The sequence below is a fragment of the Lutjanus erythropterus genome, chromosome 20 (assembly GCF_056507025.1).
Source record: "Lutjanus erythropterus isolate fLutEry1 chromosome 20, fLutEry1.hap2, whole genome shotgun sequence".
In the NCBI taxonomy this organism is placed as follows: domain Eukaryota; kingdom Metazoa; phylum Chordata; class Actinopteri; order Lutjaniformes; family Lutjanidae; genus Lutjanus; species Lutjanus erythropterus.
This window is the reverse complement of record NC_139336.1, coordinates 19,249,887-19,267,079: the sequence shown is the minus strand read 5'-3', so window position 1 is coordinate 19,267,079 and position 17,193 is coordinate 19,249,887. Positions and strand designations below refer to the sequence as shown.

Here is a 17,193-nt window from a genome sequence, read left to right as displayed (position 1 = left end):
TTTATTGTCTCTTACTGAGAGTCAGATGAGAAGATCAATTAATCCCTGTGTTCAGTAGGTACAGAGGCTGATCTCAGATGTGTTTACCTTAGAATAAAGACTGACAGCAGGAGGAGCTGCCAAACAAATCCATCCTTCAACCACCTCATAGCTGGATTTAACGCAATATTATGTAACTATTAAAATCTGCACCCCAAACACATGTTCTTGCACTATGTAGCTCGGGGTTGACAGGTATGATTGTAAAGTATTGCTTTAGGGCACTACGTCACACGCCACCAACTATCTCTCTAATTTTGATGAAACTGGATCATATTTTATGGCTAAAAATTTCTCTGGCTTTCCCTTTGATGTTGCTAAGCCTCAAGTCTCTGTGATTTATAGACTTTCCTGATAGACAGAGAGTGTTACTTGTTGCAAAAGTAACTGCTAACTGTTGCTAACTGTAGTTGCCTCCAGCTAGTTATCTCAGTAAAGGCTCAGTTATGGTTAAAGTTGTATGTTTTCTGAACGCTTACGGATACAGACGAAACAGAGCAATACCACCGGTAGTCATGGTGGCAGTGTAGCAGTTTAGACAACAGATCAATCAAGAAGTGATCCTTAAGACTTGAATGAATCTTTTTTCATAATGTTGCTTTAATGGTGAGTGTTTTTGACAAAATGAAGAATTTCACTTTCCCCCAAGGTGCACGGAAAAGGGAAATAAGGGTCGTTCTCACGAGGAACAATAACTATAACAAAAACTTAAAAAATTGTTCCAATTCAAGTGGATGGCAGAGTTCACAACGACAGTGGTGAACAATATTGTTGGGATCATTTCCAGAGCGACTTGATTTATGAGAGAAACAGTGACAGCCAATCAAAATCCATCTGAATTTACAGGGTATAGTCTACAACTTATAAAATGCTTACATGACATAATATTAGGCTGCAGACTACTACACATAAAAGATGCTGAGACATTCTGCCATGTGGTCTTCAGCTCTCGCAAGTATACCGTCAAATTGATGTTGATATAAAATGGTTCATAAAATGTCTGAAAATTTGATCGCAGTTTTCCAGCACCCGAGGTGATGTCCTCAAATGTCTTGTTTTGTCCACAGCCAAACATATTCATTTTAGTGTCATAAAGGATAAAAAAATAGGAGCTAAAATCAGAGAATTTCAGCATTTTTCCTAAAAAAAAAGTTTCAAAATAATTAATCTATTATAATTGAATAAACGACTAATCGTTGCAGCTCAAGTATGAATCAAGTCTTCCAAAGATGACAACCCTCTTAACATACAGATGGATTCTCCTCTCATCTTTGAAAAATTTCAGGAATCCATATCTTTGTGGTTTTCTTTGTTTTTTCTGCACAACGTACAGCACTAACAGGTCATCAATATCCATTTTCCTAAACTGCTGACATAGCTGGAGCATTAAGTGCATGTTTGACACCACTGGTATGACACCAGCATTATTGTTCTTGGTGCTGATGGCCCTGTCATCAGGCCAAAACTCAAGCAACACTAATGTGGTACATAGCACATTATACTGCACAGATGTTATATTATGTGCGCATGATTTACTCCTAACTCTTTGCAATCTGAGTTATAGCTGGCCAGGTACTCCTTTAATGTAAGCCCTTTCCATCAAAAAGATGAACTATTTCACTCTAGGCTCTCTAGAAGTTATAATCCTGCATTGCATGATAATACTTACACACACACCCAAAACCACACACACTCACACCCCAGAACTGCAAACTGGTTTCACACAAATGCACTACTCCATGTGTAGAACATGGCTCTCACACTGCGAGGGTTACAAGTTCAGATTTTAACTGGGGCCACCCATGTTAAAATGTATAAACTCCTGCTCGTGCCAGGCGGTCTAAATCCATTAAGGACAGATGTGGACGAAAGGGAGGTGAACTCCTCCAGCCCTGAGAAATATGACTCATGATTATGCTAAACAGGATGTGGCGTTTCCCTAATATTAAATTACACAAACACTTCAACGCTTCACAGACTGGAGTGGAAGGAGTATTAGCACATATTGTTATTCGGTCAAACCCCAAGACAAACACTGCTCAGTTGTTCTTGTGATGAAACGAAAGGTGAGTCAAATGCGGTCGGCAACCTTGAACTTTGTTTCATGAATAGCACATAACAAGTGGCTTACAATAACAAACAGAATGGAGCTTACAAAGAGACAATTGGATGTAATACCACGATAATCTAATCAGTTCACTGGGGAGTACAGGTTGTGGGAAAGTTGACTTGCAGTGTTAATTTGCCTCCAAGGTCAAATAAATTAGTGATGACTACTGGTTGTGGTGCACCCTTGGCTCCTACTCTCTAAGAAGCAGAAGTGCTAACTAGAACCATAAAGGGCTCTTTGGCTTGTCCCCATAGGAGAACCCTTTTTGGTTCCTGGTAAAATCTTTTATAAAGGTTCTACTTGGAACCCTTTCAGAGAGTTCTACCTAAAACCCAACATAAAGGTTTAGACCTCGAACCATCTGTAAAAGATTTCACCCAGAAGCCACTATGAGAGGTTCTAAAGAGAACCTCTTGCTAACAAGAACCCACCCAAGGTGTTTTACCAAGGACCTTCTAATATTTCAAGGGTTTCATCTAGAACACACTCAGTGGTCTCTACCAGGAACCTTTTTTATACCAAAAGTTTTATCTAGAACCCACTCAGGATATTCTACCAAGAGCCCATCAAGTGGGTTCTACTGAGAATGTTTTTATATGCCAAGGGTTTAATCTAGAACACACTCGGGGTGTTCTGCTGAGAACCCTTTCATATCCCAAGGGTTTTTATCAAGAACAAACACAAGGGGTTTTACTGAGAACCCCTTTATATTTCAAGGGCCTTATCAAAAATCCACTAACTGGGGGTTCTGTTGAGAAATTTAATATTAAAAGGGTTTTATCTAGAACCCATCCAGGGGATTCTATTGAGAACCCTTTTAGATTATTTTACAAATAATCCTTGAGTTCTTCAAGGATTGCCAGAACACTTTCTTTGGATGAAAAGGGTCCTTAATGTAACCCTTAGTCTTACAAAGAGCCCTTGACAAACCCTTTCTTCAAAAAAGGGTTCCTCAGAAGCAGAAGGTTCTGGGTAGAACCTCAGCCCTTCAGAAAGAACCCTTTTGGAACCCTTATTTCTGTGAGTGTAGATTAAATCAGTTGTCATGTGACATCAGATATGAACTAATTAAAGTTTAGTATAACCTTGGTGGATGTTGTATCTTATTAAAAAGAGAATAAACATGCTATTTGGCTCCAAGTTAAGCCCCTTTAATACTTAGATGGAAAAATATTAACTCCTTCAAAGAACTTGAAATTCATTTTCAGACACAGTGGTGGATTTGTGTACGTGTATCGGATCTTAAAGGGATTACTGTCAACACTTATGAGTGTGAGCTGCTGATAAAGAGCAGACAATTAGGGAAAAGGATGCTGGGATAATCATGCGTGTTATCATAATTACCAGAATATAGAGGTCAGGTTTATTTGGTAATGACTCAGGTGTTTAGCTCCAAGGACAAGAATGATTTGTACACAACAAGGCAGTGAGTCATTCAGGGCGGAGAGAGAACTCTTTTCATTAGTTGTTTTGAGTCTACCTGATAGCTGAAGTATCTGGAGACATAAGCCTGGGTTCATAGGTCAAGGTTCAGGTGTCAGACGCTGAATTGCTCTGGGCATGCTTTTGTCTAGCCTCTAAGAGAAAAAAAAGTATGTGAACTCTAACCAGAAATATGTTAAGTTAATAAAACACATTTGAATATAAACAGACTCATTTTAAAGAAGTGTGAATGCTCTGTTAAAATCACACTTTTACTTTTTCAGCTCTCCTGGAGGTTGACGCATGACAACATATGAACTTTATCACGACTGTAACAAGATAATCTGGCGTCATATCACACAACGCTCTCATTCTGAGACACTTTATCAGTTTAAGCCCGAGTCTGAAAACACTACAGCTGTCTTTTTGACCTGTGACAGGCGATCTCGCTGCAGGTTAGGATGCTGAGTCGGCTCATGTTACTAGCAATTGGCATGTGCGAGTTTGTGTTGTAGAATCACCAGCAACGCCGCTGAAGCTCTGAAACAGCTGAGAACACTATGGATGAGCAACAGCCTCACAAATGGATGTGACAGATAGATATATAGTTGTATGGGAAGCCAGACAGGTGATAGATGGATAGACTGCTAGACAGTAAGGCTGACACCTTTTGGTCTCACTGGTCGGACAATCCCTGGTGTCATTTTCATTGAAAGAAAAGTTCCTCTGAATGCCAGTTATTATAGTTTTAGTATTTTCATTATTTTTTTTCTTATTTTTTATTTGTTTTTAGTTTTTATTGTTTAAAATTTTGATTATAACATGGGGGGTATTTGTCAGGGTCAAGATTTAGGAAGTTCAGAATAGGTATTACAATACAAACACAACACCATGTGAAGGCAACTGACTCACAATCATGAAGATCCCATAAACCTATGCCTCGATACTTCCACATGCTTCTTGTGTTGACAATGTTGATCAAACTGGCAATTTCGGGTTTTTTTTAAACACCTAGTTAAGTTTTTAGTTTAGCTTTACTTAACTATAATAATTTACTTAATCCATTTTGTTCATGGGCAGGAGGAAAACATGCAGACCTTAGATATTTTATTTAGAAGTGATATTTACTGAACATTTACTCTGCCACAAAATAACTGATTATGTGGTAATGATGTTGTAATATTGAGGGACAGTCAAGAAAAACTGTGCAAACATTAAGCCTCTTATTCCATTTTTACTGGGAAGTCTGAGTTCCCCATTTCAATTTCAACAGTATGATTGGTCATGTTTTTTGTCTGCAGTGGTGTAAAACGTTAAGAAATTGTCAATAAGTATAGAGTCTGGCAATTCAAATTATGACAAAACAATGCAAAAAACTGCAAAAACATGTCAAGTTCAGTGTTGCACCTTTTGTGGTGAATTATAGGTCAGACAAAGGGTCAATCATCCAACTCTTGGTGAGGATCAACACACTCACGCATTCCTTTGGAACTGTTTTTCTGCTCTTTAAAAAATACTGTTTTCACCAGGGGGACAAGGGCGCAGAGGGCAAAGCTTTGGAAAGAGACGACTATCACATTTCCAATACATTTCTTTTGAGAACAGAAGAACCTTCGTACCTGTCGCAAGTGTAAAACAGAGAGGTGTCAAAAGTGAAATGCGATCTGCATATCTGACAAAGGGGCAGACTGCTGTGGGGGATCAGTTCAGAGCTAGAAAGGCCCGCGTCCCCACAGCAGATGGGAGCTTTATCGTTATGGCCGGAGGCAGAGCGAGCCAAAGAAGAGAGACGCGAGACCACAAAAAAGGTTAGAGACGCGGCAGGGCTGTGACACATGTCCCACTGCGGAGGGGGGATTTTGCTCACCTGGCCTTTGGTGTGTCATCATGTTACCAGTCCTGTCAGGAGCCTCCACCCTGTCCGCCTGCGCTGCATTGTTCCGCACTGCATGTGGACAAGGGAATAAAAGAGAAGAGATAATGAAAAAGAGAGTAGGCATGGCAGTGAGAGTGAGCCACATTTTGGCCTATTGTTGGCACTGTATCTTTTTTTTTAAACTCTACGAAAATGAGGGATAAAGCTGATCAAAGGGGTGTATATGATTGCTCTGGAGGGCACCGAGGATCATTAGTTGGTGAGGCAGTGAGAGTGAATAGATCGGGGGGTCTGATGTGCCACAGAGCAGGAGATAAATGATGCTGCAGATGAAGAAGTCTATCAAGATCCTGAAAGGACGCACCTGAAGAGCGCTCACTGAATACCACACCTGCACTACTGTATGTTTTTATATCATGCAACATCTGTCACCATCTGTCTCATTCAAAGTAGCTGCACACAAAATCTCCCACTTGTATGTGGGACATCAAGACATTTCATAGCTTTAATGACAACTTTTGTTATGCTTTTGCACAATGCGAGAGAAAGAAAAGAGAAAGGGATAAGAGTTTGTGTGAGGATCTGAGTGCCTTAGTCATAACACACCCCAGATGTGCTTAAGCCCAAAATAAGCAGTAGATAAAGCAAGTTTTACTGTGTTGAGTCCTATTTACACTGATGTAAAGACAAGCCTTCACTTGCACCATGGAGAAAATTGTGCATCCTCAGAATTAAACAGATCAAACGACGGAGGTGAAACACGAGACAGCTGATCAGATACGCTACACAGAAATTTAAACAACTGGAAACCATAATACACTGAATTTACACAGAGGTGCATCTGCTTCAACTTTGAATGTGTTTTGACTCAGGTATTTATAATATAAACAAACTGTGTGACAAGTAAGGATATAAAAGTAACACTTAGAAACATGAGCTCAGAAATGACTTACACAGTCCCAAAGACCTCCACATGAAATACCTTTGTAATGGAGATGTTTTTCTAAAAAGGACTGTGCGCACACACGACACACACATGCATTTGTGTGTACATGTGCAGGACAAAGTGGACCTTGGAGGTTTTTTACAGGGAGACTGAGTGAAGAGAGCTGTGTGCCAGTTTGCTGGAGGTGCTGCAAGATCAAGAACAGTCCACCCCCAGGTGGTAAAGCTAAGCTTTCGGGGGTGAGAGGTCGCAGACACCGGAGTGGTCACACACGTGTCAGAACACTATTTACAACTGGAGAGGCCCACCTCAGACCACCTACAACTGCTCCTCTACTACAATACTGTACAATGGCAGGAGGTGCTGTGCTTCACTATCCACTAGGTGGTAATAAAGCTCTACATACAGCATCTCTCCATCATGACATCCTGACACAAATGGCTTTTATCATCCATCAAGCGAGAGCATCTGTAATATGTCTGAACTCTGATCCTGGACCATATAATAAGAAAACCACAAAGAGATGAGAGGGCTACACAGGCATTTATTTGCTGTTGAAATGAAACCATGTAAGTGTGGTCGGATAAAGCTTCAAATGCCTAAGTGGACGTGCATGTGTGTGCATAACTATGTCCTTAATTTGAAACGGGTCCATAACCTTTGGGCTCTTGTTCAAGGTCGCAGAGGAGTTCAGTGTGGCTAACGCTATTGGAATGCGAACTAGTTAGGCTATCTCATGCAATGAGGTGCACTTACTAAATTTATTATTCAAATATTTAAAATAGAACAAAACTCTATATGAGAGCAATATGAGAGCATCATCTCTGATTGCTGCTCCGTGAATATCTTTTGATCCCGGATCTGTATCCAGTGATCATACACAATTACACTCATCCGAGTCCTCCAGGTCCAAGTTTGGTGAAAAGACATGCTGTGAATAGATGCAAGCTGCAGCCACATGCAGATAACATATGACTATAAATTATATTATTACTGACATAACAAGAATTTACAGAGAGGCCTAAAAAACAATTATGGCTTATGTTTTGAGACTGATTGACTCTATAAATTGTATCGTTAAATTGTACAAAAAAAGGTGACACGATTAAATTCAACACACCAATTAAACAGATATAAAAGATGTATGTGACTAAAATAAGAACAGTTAATTAAAATGCAACATAATGGTGAAAATGAAAACAATTCCTCTAAATCATTACTATAATCTATGTCACATTTAAATGTTGAGTTAGCAGCTGGATAACAAGATACAGAATTGAAGAGTTGCTTGATACATGCAGAATGATAGCTTGAAAACATACATCGTATTCCACATCTATTTGAGATCATCCACTTGATAATGCCCCCTAATGTTGTTCATGTTTGTTTGGCTTTATTTTGTTATATGATACCTGGTTAAATATCCTGTTCCCGGGCCACTTGAAACTCAACAGTGAGTGTGCCAGTGGGACCACAGGATGCAGAGATCCTATGATAGTGAACAGAAAATTTTAAGTCACTTATTTTCTTTTTGTTTCATCTTCAGTTCTTATTATCTGGTGCTTCTTGTGTTATGGTGTTATGATTCATGCCTTGTATTATTCTGTCTGTATTTTCCTGTTTAGGTCTGTACATGTTTATTGTTCAGTTTGTGTTTTGTTCTGTCTTTTGTGTATTTGTTGTTGAAGCTCATGTTTTTCAAAGGTCCAGCTACAGTAAGGATGGGAATTGAAAATGAGCTTAGGCTATAAATGCTGTGTAGTGTGGCATTAAATGGCATTAAATAATGAAAAATAAAGCAAAGAATGAAAAAACAAAAACGCACCCCATACTTGAGGTGTATGATGTGTGAAAACCCTGTTTAGACACACTAACATCACTTTCTCTTGGAATGACGGGTGTGTACTGCTGGAAGTCAGCTGTTGTGACTCGCAAAGCCTACAGCATCTGAGTGTTCTCTGCCAGGTACGCAAAAAGCAAACTGTGTGCATGAATTTCAAAAGGCCTTGTTACATCAGAAGGCTTCATAGCTTCAGTCACCAATTAAGATGAAATGTATACATACAGTGGGCACATTCCTGAGGGGGAATAACTACATCATGAGACGTCTGAGACGTATTTCTCTGCTGCTTAAGGGATTGTGGGGGTTATATGCAGTACAGCACACTTTGGTTTTCTCCTCCAAGCATGGACATTTATCATGTCGCCCTCTGGTGGTTACAAGCAAACATGAGAGTAAAGTTTGCTTGACCTCAAATGAGATGAAACATGAGAATACACCTACAAGTGCCGCAAAGGACATGTGTATTTTACACTATAGGCTAATCTCCACACTTTTGAGATGAAATTCTACATAGGAAAACTAGCTTGATATTTTCTCAGTTGGGATTTAGTGTTTGTTAATGTCGAGATGAAAAAAGCTACCTGTTAGTTTTAAGCTGGCCTATGTATGAAGCTACCTCATGTAACAACATAAGAGACAAAAGTATATCAGCTGTGCAATGACAATTTCTGATAAATGAATAACTGTAGTCTCCTAAATCACACACTGATTTGTAGATTCTTTTTGTGCAGGTCCATTAACACTGTAATCATCAAAACGTCCTGATGCTGATGTCTGTAGTAGGGACACTGGGGCTACAGTACCTGTTATTTAGCATGTGACCACTACCAGCACCAGACATGGATATCGCAGAGCAAGTGCAGCAGGGTCGGTCATGGTACAAACAAATCTGCATGAAACAATACCACAGCGATAGAGAACAGGAAGAGGAAGAGGATATGGAGCAAATACATCACCCAGAGGAAGCAGCAAGGTGTGTCAAAACACTTTCTATCTATAAAAGAAAACTGCATGAGCTGCAGAAGTGCTAGGAGAGGGAAGCCTGGTGTTTGGTGTCTTGATTCATTACTGGACTAAAGCCTGATGCGCCGTCATCACCCCACAGTCTCAGCTCACATATCCTCTGGGTGTGACACTACAAGTCTTCAACAAAATGCCAACAGCTGATGTTGGATAAACTATTAAAATTATTTTCCCACAGTCCCACAGAGTTTTACTGAGGCTTTCTGATTGTCTTATCCACCAACTGTACAGCGTATTATTGTTTCAGTTGCACATGGATAAATCATAAAATACAGAGTAGATTTTGTATGGCATTTTAGGAGGTTACTCCAACAAAACACCACCCTTATGTTGAATGGACCCCCAAGAGACAGGTCTCAACAAAACTGGACAATTGTGAGCTTCACTAAGGCAGCTCTGACTGCAGGATTGTTGTATTGGCTTGCATCAGGTACAGGTACAGGTGTTACTGTGGCCACACCAACATATGGCCATTGTCAACAATGCTTCTATGAAAGCAGAAAGTTCACTGTCACAATTACAGAAATTTAGGATAGGTGAGATAATGACTGTAACTGATAGAGATCAATTGAAGAGACAAAATAAATCCTCAGTAAAAATGTTAATACTTTAAATGTGACAGAGAAAAAACTTAATGTAAAGATACAGAACTTCATTATCCTACATTATAAACTGACAGAAATCCATTTGGAGGCATTAGAAAAGGAGGCGTGGGGTTTAAATTAAAGAGCAGTGGATCTTGTGGTAAACTTTTAGTGGCTCTCTAAAGGACAAAATAGTTAATGGCCTCAGTGTTTTTGCATTACCTCAAAGTATATTTGTGTGAAAATTTCTGCTTAATTGTCAACCAATATATATGTGCTGATGCTGATATATGTGAGGTATACTGATGTTACCTAAGTTATGAGTCAGAGGACAATAGTTGCAGTTAGTCTTCATCCTAAAGCGGATTCATAAAATCTGCTATATTAACCATGTGTCTTGTACCTTTTTTAAAGCAGTGGAGTTCCTAAGATATTGGTCAGTTATCAGCATATAACTTTATTGTTAAATTACTTATGTGGGCATTATGGTACTGCCATGAGCCATATGCTGTTCAATGTAAACATCATAGAGTAATATCTATAATTCATCAATGTCTCAAAGCTCTGTCACAGCCTCATACACAGTTCACAGTGTAACTGAGGTTAGCTTTATTATAATCTCTCATTCCTTTGAGTTGCTGTGCTGCTAGCAATAACTAAATCTGTAGTAATCCATATAGACAGGTCTGCAGGAGCCCTTAATATAAATGAGTAGTTGATCCTCTGTGCCATTAGATAATACTTCTAATGACAAACCTGGATTCAGAGTGTACCTCTAACCATCCACTGCCTCACGGTTGCTGATGCGGAGACACTTATGTAATGTAGAAAAATAATCAATATAAGGACATTAAAAATGAACAAAAGCATACGATGAAGGTGACCAGTAATTCATTTAACATTTGTCACATGGTGGGACACAGTATGGCATTAATCTATTTCTATTATGCCTGTGCATTGAGTTGACTGGGGGCAACTAAGGTGAGGTGAGGAGGTCTTCAACCAGTGCATAGAAAATGGAGTCAGCCAAGGTCATACTTGAACTGCCGAGGGTATGACCTCAATCAGGAACCCATTTCCTACAGAGCTCTTGCATGCTCATGCATGGGTCACAATTTTGGTATTCATTTCGAATAGTGAAGAGTACAAGACAAAGGGTGCAAACAGTGTAGTGTAAATTAAAAGGAAAAATAAAAAGGTATTATGAAAACAGAATAAATGAAATTAAGTATGACACTGGTAAGAAACTCAGGAGAATTTCAAATGATATTCTGGGTAACACATCCTTTTTTATCAAGGCAGATGGTAGTTTTATTTCAAAACAGCTTGATATTACTTTATAATAAGAAGAAAAGTAAAAGCTAAAAAAGCAAAAAGCAAGAAAAGGAATGACAGTATCACATAACATAGGCCTAACTAAGGCTGTCAAATGATTTTTTAAAAACATCTCAATTATAAGCAGTTTTGTGTTTTTATGTGTGGTACTTATTCAGTTTGGGAAATCACACTTTCTCTCAAAGGATTAAGGTTAGCTCAGGTTTTGACTCCACAGGGACTACATACTGCATCGCTATGTTGCTGCGTCGTTACTAACTGTCCACCTATTTGCTGGAGTATGAAGCTAAGTTTCATTACATAGAGTTCTTCTGATGTGACAGATTTTTTCCCAGTTATTGGTCAGACCCCATGTTTCACTGGGAGGCAGAGATAACACCGTCAAAAAGTTTTTTATTTTGATCATATTAAATTTATTTTATTTTGTTGAAAAAAGTTGTATAATCAATCTAATTCAAAGGTGAGCTTTACTGTCATTGTTAGCACTTCAGTCATGCTTACATGACTGTAAACTGCTGTGCTAATAATGATGGTAAAACACACCCTCTGGTGTAATATTACTTCATTTTATGAAAAATGGTTTATGTAATTTTGACTTTAAGCCAGTTGTTATCTGGAATAAATAACCTGGATTTAAAACTTTCACATTTATCTAATTCTTTTAATGTTTTCTTATTTGTACGGTTTTGAGGTAATTTTATTGTTGGATACTATGTTAATGTTATTTCTTAATGCTGTAATATGAATAATTTTGGGATTTAAATGTCTAAAAAAAGTGATACCTTTGTATTTGTTGAGTTGTGTACTTACATTATCTCAAATGTTTCTGACAATGGTCAAACCTAGAGAAATAAGATCTATTCAAGGTAATAGGGTGTTCCCTACTAGCCGTTAATCGCTATAATATTTTATTTGAATAAGGAGGTCTTGATAAACACTAAGTGTCAAAATTAACGTGAAAGAAATTTTCTAAATCTCAATGCACATGTTGAAAACTAAGTGAATCAGGCCACAGGGTGATAAGTGTTGGCTGGGTGACATAAAGTAAAGACAGAGAAATTATTCAAATGTAAATTAGTAAACACTATGGTCAGGAATACACTGTTATATGGGCTAACCAGAGCAAACAAAATAGCGCATTACTACTTGCTATTTCCAAAGCCACTATATGTCTAAAGCGTTTCATCTACCCCACTCCCGCCTCGTGCAGGAGCAGGAAGGACCTACACATGAGGGCTGACTCTGGGTCCAAGCATCAAGAGGACCATGCGGGAGTACCGCTGCAACTACAGACCAATTAGCGATCAAAAGAAAAAAGAAAACTGTAACCCTTTAATCTCCACTGTCCACCAGACACAGTTTGTCCAGCTTACCCTCTTGCCAGGGTGCCAGTATCTATCAGACATGATGTGGTCACGGCTCACATGTGGCTCTTTTGTATCTTTTCTCTGCTTCTGTATCTTTATGCCCCCGGGTCTATTTTAGCCAGAGCAGCTCTCTGCATTAAATTCACATGTGCATGTGACATTAATTTTGCAGTTTTATTCTAATAACAAAATGAACAGACAAAATAATAAAAAAAAATCCCTCTAACAAGCCTTGTTGGTCATAGTGTAGACAATCTTTGGCACAGTAAAACAGTGACGCAGGCACTAACACAAGAAATCCCATGTAAACTCTCTAACATACATTTGCCATAAAAGCAGCATGAGAGACTTTTGAACAAAAATCAGAGATTACAGAAGTTTAAGTAATTTTGAGACACTTGACACTTGTGACACTTATTGTAATTGGGGTTGGCTCAGCAATAAAACCAAGGTCTGTGGATCTTTAAGAATTTCTCCACTCATTAAAACATCCTGAGTCCAGATTTGAAAAAAAAAATATAGTTATAAATAAGAATACTAATTGCAGCTGATTCTAGTGAAGACTCAATAATTTTGTTTGACTTTAGGTCAATTGTTTTATCATTCATCTATTCAGACATTAAATCTAAAATTAATTAAAAGGTGCAAAAAGCAATTCTGGAGAAATTATTTGATGGTGATTCTCATTCAAATATTGATATTTTGGGCATGAAACTCAATCAACTAAATCACTGACCTGTGATTTGGCAAAGTCTCCCATTACAAGCTAGACAGGCATGCATGTTGTGGAGTTGTTGGTTTAGAGAGCTGCCGCCTCACTGGAGGCCTAAAAACCACTGACACAATGGCTACTGATTGGCCCAGAAGGAGGAGGCTTCGTTTTTCCACTGAGGATACAGCCTGTTCTCATTCCCAGGTCGTCAAATACTGACATTTTGTCACACCCCTCAGAGTCTTACACAGACACACAAGGTACCCTATAGTGTATTTCAAGTACGAGACTTGAGGAGCATGGCAGAATTTGACGACCTGGCATGTGAACACGGAGGATGACAAGTTTTCCCTTGTAATGTCATTAAAAAGTCCTTATGGTAGCCTTAGAAAGGTCTCTTTCCTTCTTGGTCTTAAAAGACTTTTATTGAAGAAAGTTGCTGTTCATTCACAGCTGTCTTAGAGGTTGTATATTTGTGCATAATGAGATTATGTAGATGTGCTGGTGTTCCCACAGCTCCTCTTGAATTTTATTTTGTAGACCACTGCTTGCTACTAAAACCCCTTAAGGGCAGAGTAATTCTTAAGTACAAGCTGTTTGGTTGAAACATATTTTGCGGGATGCATTTGTCCTTTTCACACCTCAGAGGGAGTGACAGAGGTGACAGACCAGTTTGACAGTAATTGGATGGTTGATTGTTGTGGTCGGGTTACCTCAGGCAAAAGAGCCAAACAAACAGCACTCTCATCCACTCCTCTAAACTGACATGAACAACTGACATAAGTGTGCATCAGTGTTTGGCCGTCTCTTAGTGGCTCTTGAAGAACCACCAGTATAACCATTCTTCTTAGCTGCAACGCACCATTTAACATAAATCACTTCTTACTGGTTCACACAGGGACAGTTGTTTCACCAGTGATTCTCACACCTTCTATTTCAGTTCTTCTTCTCCGGGCTATGGAAAAGCCAGACAAAGTGGCAACACACAGTTCTGCCTTGTGACCACATCATCTCAGTATTTACTATATTCATAAAGTGCTCGGTGCCTTAAAGGGAGGTTTCGGACATTTTGATGTGGGGTTATATGAGGTACTTGTCGATAGTCAGTGTGTTGGCTACAGTAGATGACGTTTGCAGTGGCCCCTGTTAGGAGAAGCACCAGCATCGAAGCTAAACAATAAACTACAATAAACTAACAAAAGGTATTTTAGCCTCCCAAAGAAAACAGTCAATATCAGATTAAGTGTCCACTATATTTAGGATATTTTCAGCTAAAGCTTGGCAGTATATCAATATTAGATCAATGAGACTAAATATCATCTTAGATTTTGGAAGTTGTTGTATCGTGATATGACATAAGTGCTTTCTTTTTCTGGTTTTACAGGCTGCATTACAGGAAAGTGACTGAATTTAACAGACTGTTCCAACTGTTGTATTATTTGCTTTACCCCATCATTATATCCACATTATACTTATTATATTACTGATGATTATTTATCAAAAATGTCATCCCTTCAATACTGTCACCATATCAATATTCAGATATTTAGTCTAAAATATCGAGGTATTTGAATATGTCCATAACGCCCACCCCTAATGTTTACACTATATGAGATTTTTTTAAAATATGTCATTGTGGGGAAAATGTGTATATTGAGATCACATCATATATCACAGCATAGTCTAAAAATATTGAGATATAATTTATTAGCCATATCACCCAGCCTTATTTCCACTGCTGTCAGAAAGCCTTTTCTGATGGGAAACCACTGTTATATAAGCCTCTCCAAACCAACCAGACTCTAATGTCAAAATCTGTAATTTTACCTCACAAAACATGGGAGTTGTTGGTCTACCACTGCCTCTATCTCCTGTTTTTTTGTGCTTTGGAGTGACTTTAGTGTTTTAGAAGGATGGTTCAGATTCACTGAAGTCACACAGTAACACAAACAAACTAACAGATCAAGGTAGCAGTAGCCCAGCAGCTCTGTGTTCTGTGAGATTCTGGTTGGACTGGAGAGAGTGATTTCTGGCATAAATGACGTTGGTTTCCGGTCAGAAAAAAATGGTCAGACGGCAAATAAAAGAAGTGAAAATATTCTAAAGAAAGCGTACACTTAAATATATATATATATATATATATATATATATATATATATATATATATATATATATATATATATACACATATATATATATATACATATATATACATATATATATATATATATATATATATATATATATATATATATATATATATATATATATATATATTATATACATATACATATACATATACATATACATATATATACATATATATATATATATATATATATATTACATATACACATACATATACACATATACACATATATATATATATATATATATATATATATATATATATATATATATATATATATATACATATATATATATAGATACAGTTCATTGATTGGATTCCATGTTGTTGCTCTTGTCTGCTCTTCTTAACTGGGGTCTTGCTGACCGGAATCTATCAACAAGTAACTCATAAAACCCCACATCAAATAATCAAACTATCCCTTTAAAATAGCTGTAATAATAATAATTCAATACAGCACCTCAAATTACCTAAAAAAACCCAAAAACATCTCTCTGAGGCTCTTGACAAAAATTAAACTTTGCAAACTACAATGACGTATGTTTTGCTGGACTATTGCACTGGATTGCATTCAATTGCGTGATTAAAACACTGAATTCACCTCCTGTACACACTCTCCTTGGAAACATTTCAGATATCCTTTTCTGATAGTATACAGAATTACTGAAAGCTGCCTTTGTCTTAGCTACATACAGAAAACAGTTAAGCCTTGTACCCATGATGCCAAATGCCCTCCCAGTGAATCAGCTGTTCATCACAATCAGGCAGTTTGACCTAGAAAATGAAGAAAACTGCAAAAAATGACATGCAAAGTAAATCAACAAAAAATGCAAATAAATAAATAAATAAATAAATAAATACATATACATCTACCGCCCTGAGTTTGTATGTCAGAATTCATTGTTGTGGAGCTAACTGGTTAGAAACTAGTATATGCTGATAGGTCTGTTTCCCTTGTGAGTGCAGTGACCTAGAAGTGTAAAGGCTTATCCCTCTCTTGCTAGATGGTATCCAGACTGAACCTTCAGACAAATTGCATTTCATAAGTCGTTGTATCTTCCCTGTGCTGTTGAGAACAACCCGGTGCTGTGACAGTCAAAAAAAAAAGAGACCAGATTCCGACATAGAAAATGAAAATATTAAGGGCAAGAAGAGGAGGTGCTGCAGCTGTCTGCTCAGTTGTGCATGACATGATAAACATTGGGAGGCTTTTATCTGAGTGCTTTTCTCAACATTCCCCTCACACGAGGATGAGCAGTGAACACGTCTGATACCATGTAAAAGGTTTGGGGCTCTTCAAAACCACAGGACTCCGCTTTGCAATTCTCAAAGCACCAAATGGGAAAGAAGCAGCAACAGGGCTGTGTCACTTTCTCACCTCTCATGTCATCCGCTATGGCATCTGGTGCTCGCATACAATTGTGCCTCTAGCAATGGGTATTACGTATGCAGGAATCCGTTCTTATGAAAACACAATTTGCCTTGATTCATTAAGGGATGCAGCAAACTGTGCAACATGCAACTGATGTTTCAAAAAACCTTTCTAGTGATGCATATTTTTTTCTAAAAGTATTTACATAAGTTTACACTTTAAAGTTTTATCTGAAAACTCTTTAATGTGATCAGACCAGCCTCTTTCCACCATCCCACACAAGCAAACAAACAAACAGTATCACACGCACATCCTCATGCATGCACACATACCACACACTGGCTTGATCGATGCATTGTGCTATATGAGAGCTGTGTGTGATGGGTAGCCAGCAGGGGGATGGGTCAATGTGCTG

The 17,193-nt window shown here is 38.2% G+C and overlaps 1 long non-coding RNA gene across 2 annotated transcripts in view; it reads right to left on the bottom strand.

The window, feature by feature from the left end:
- LOC146308381 (uncharacterized) overlaps positions 1–17,193 on the bottom strand; it is a 115,954-nt gene that overhangs the window by 72,580 nt on the left and 26,181 nt on the right. For both annotated transcript variants that reach the window (XR_014772607.1, XR_014772608.1), the window contains exon 4: positions 5,439–5,516. This is a non-coding gene — a long non-coding RNA (uncharacterized LOC146308381). The remainder of the gene's footprint in view (positions 1–5,438; positions 5,517–17,193) is intronic.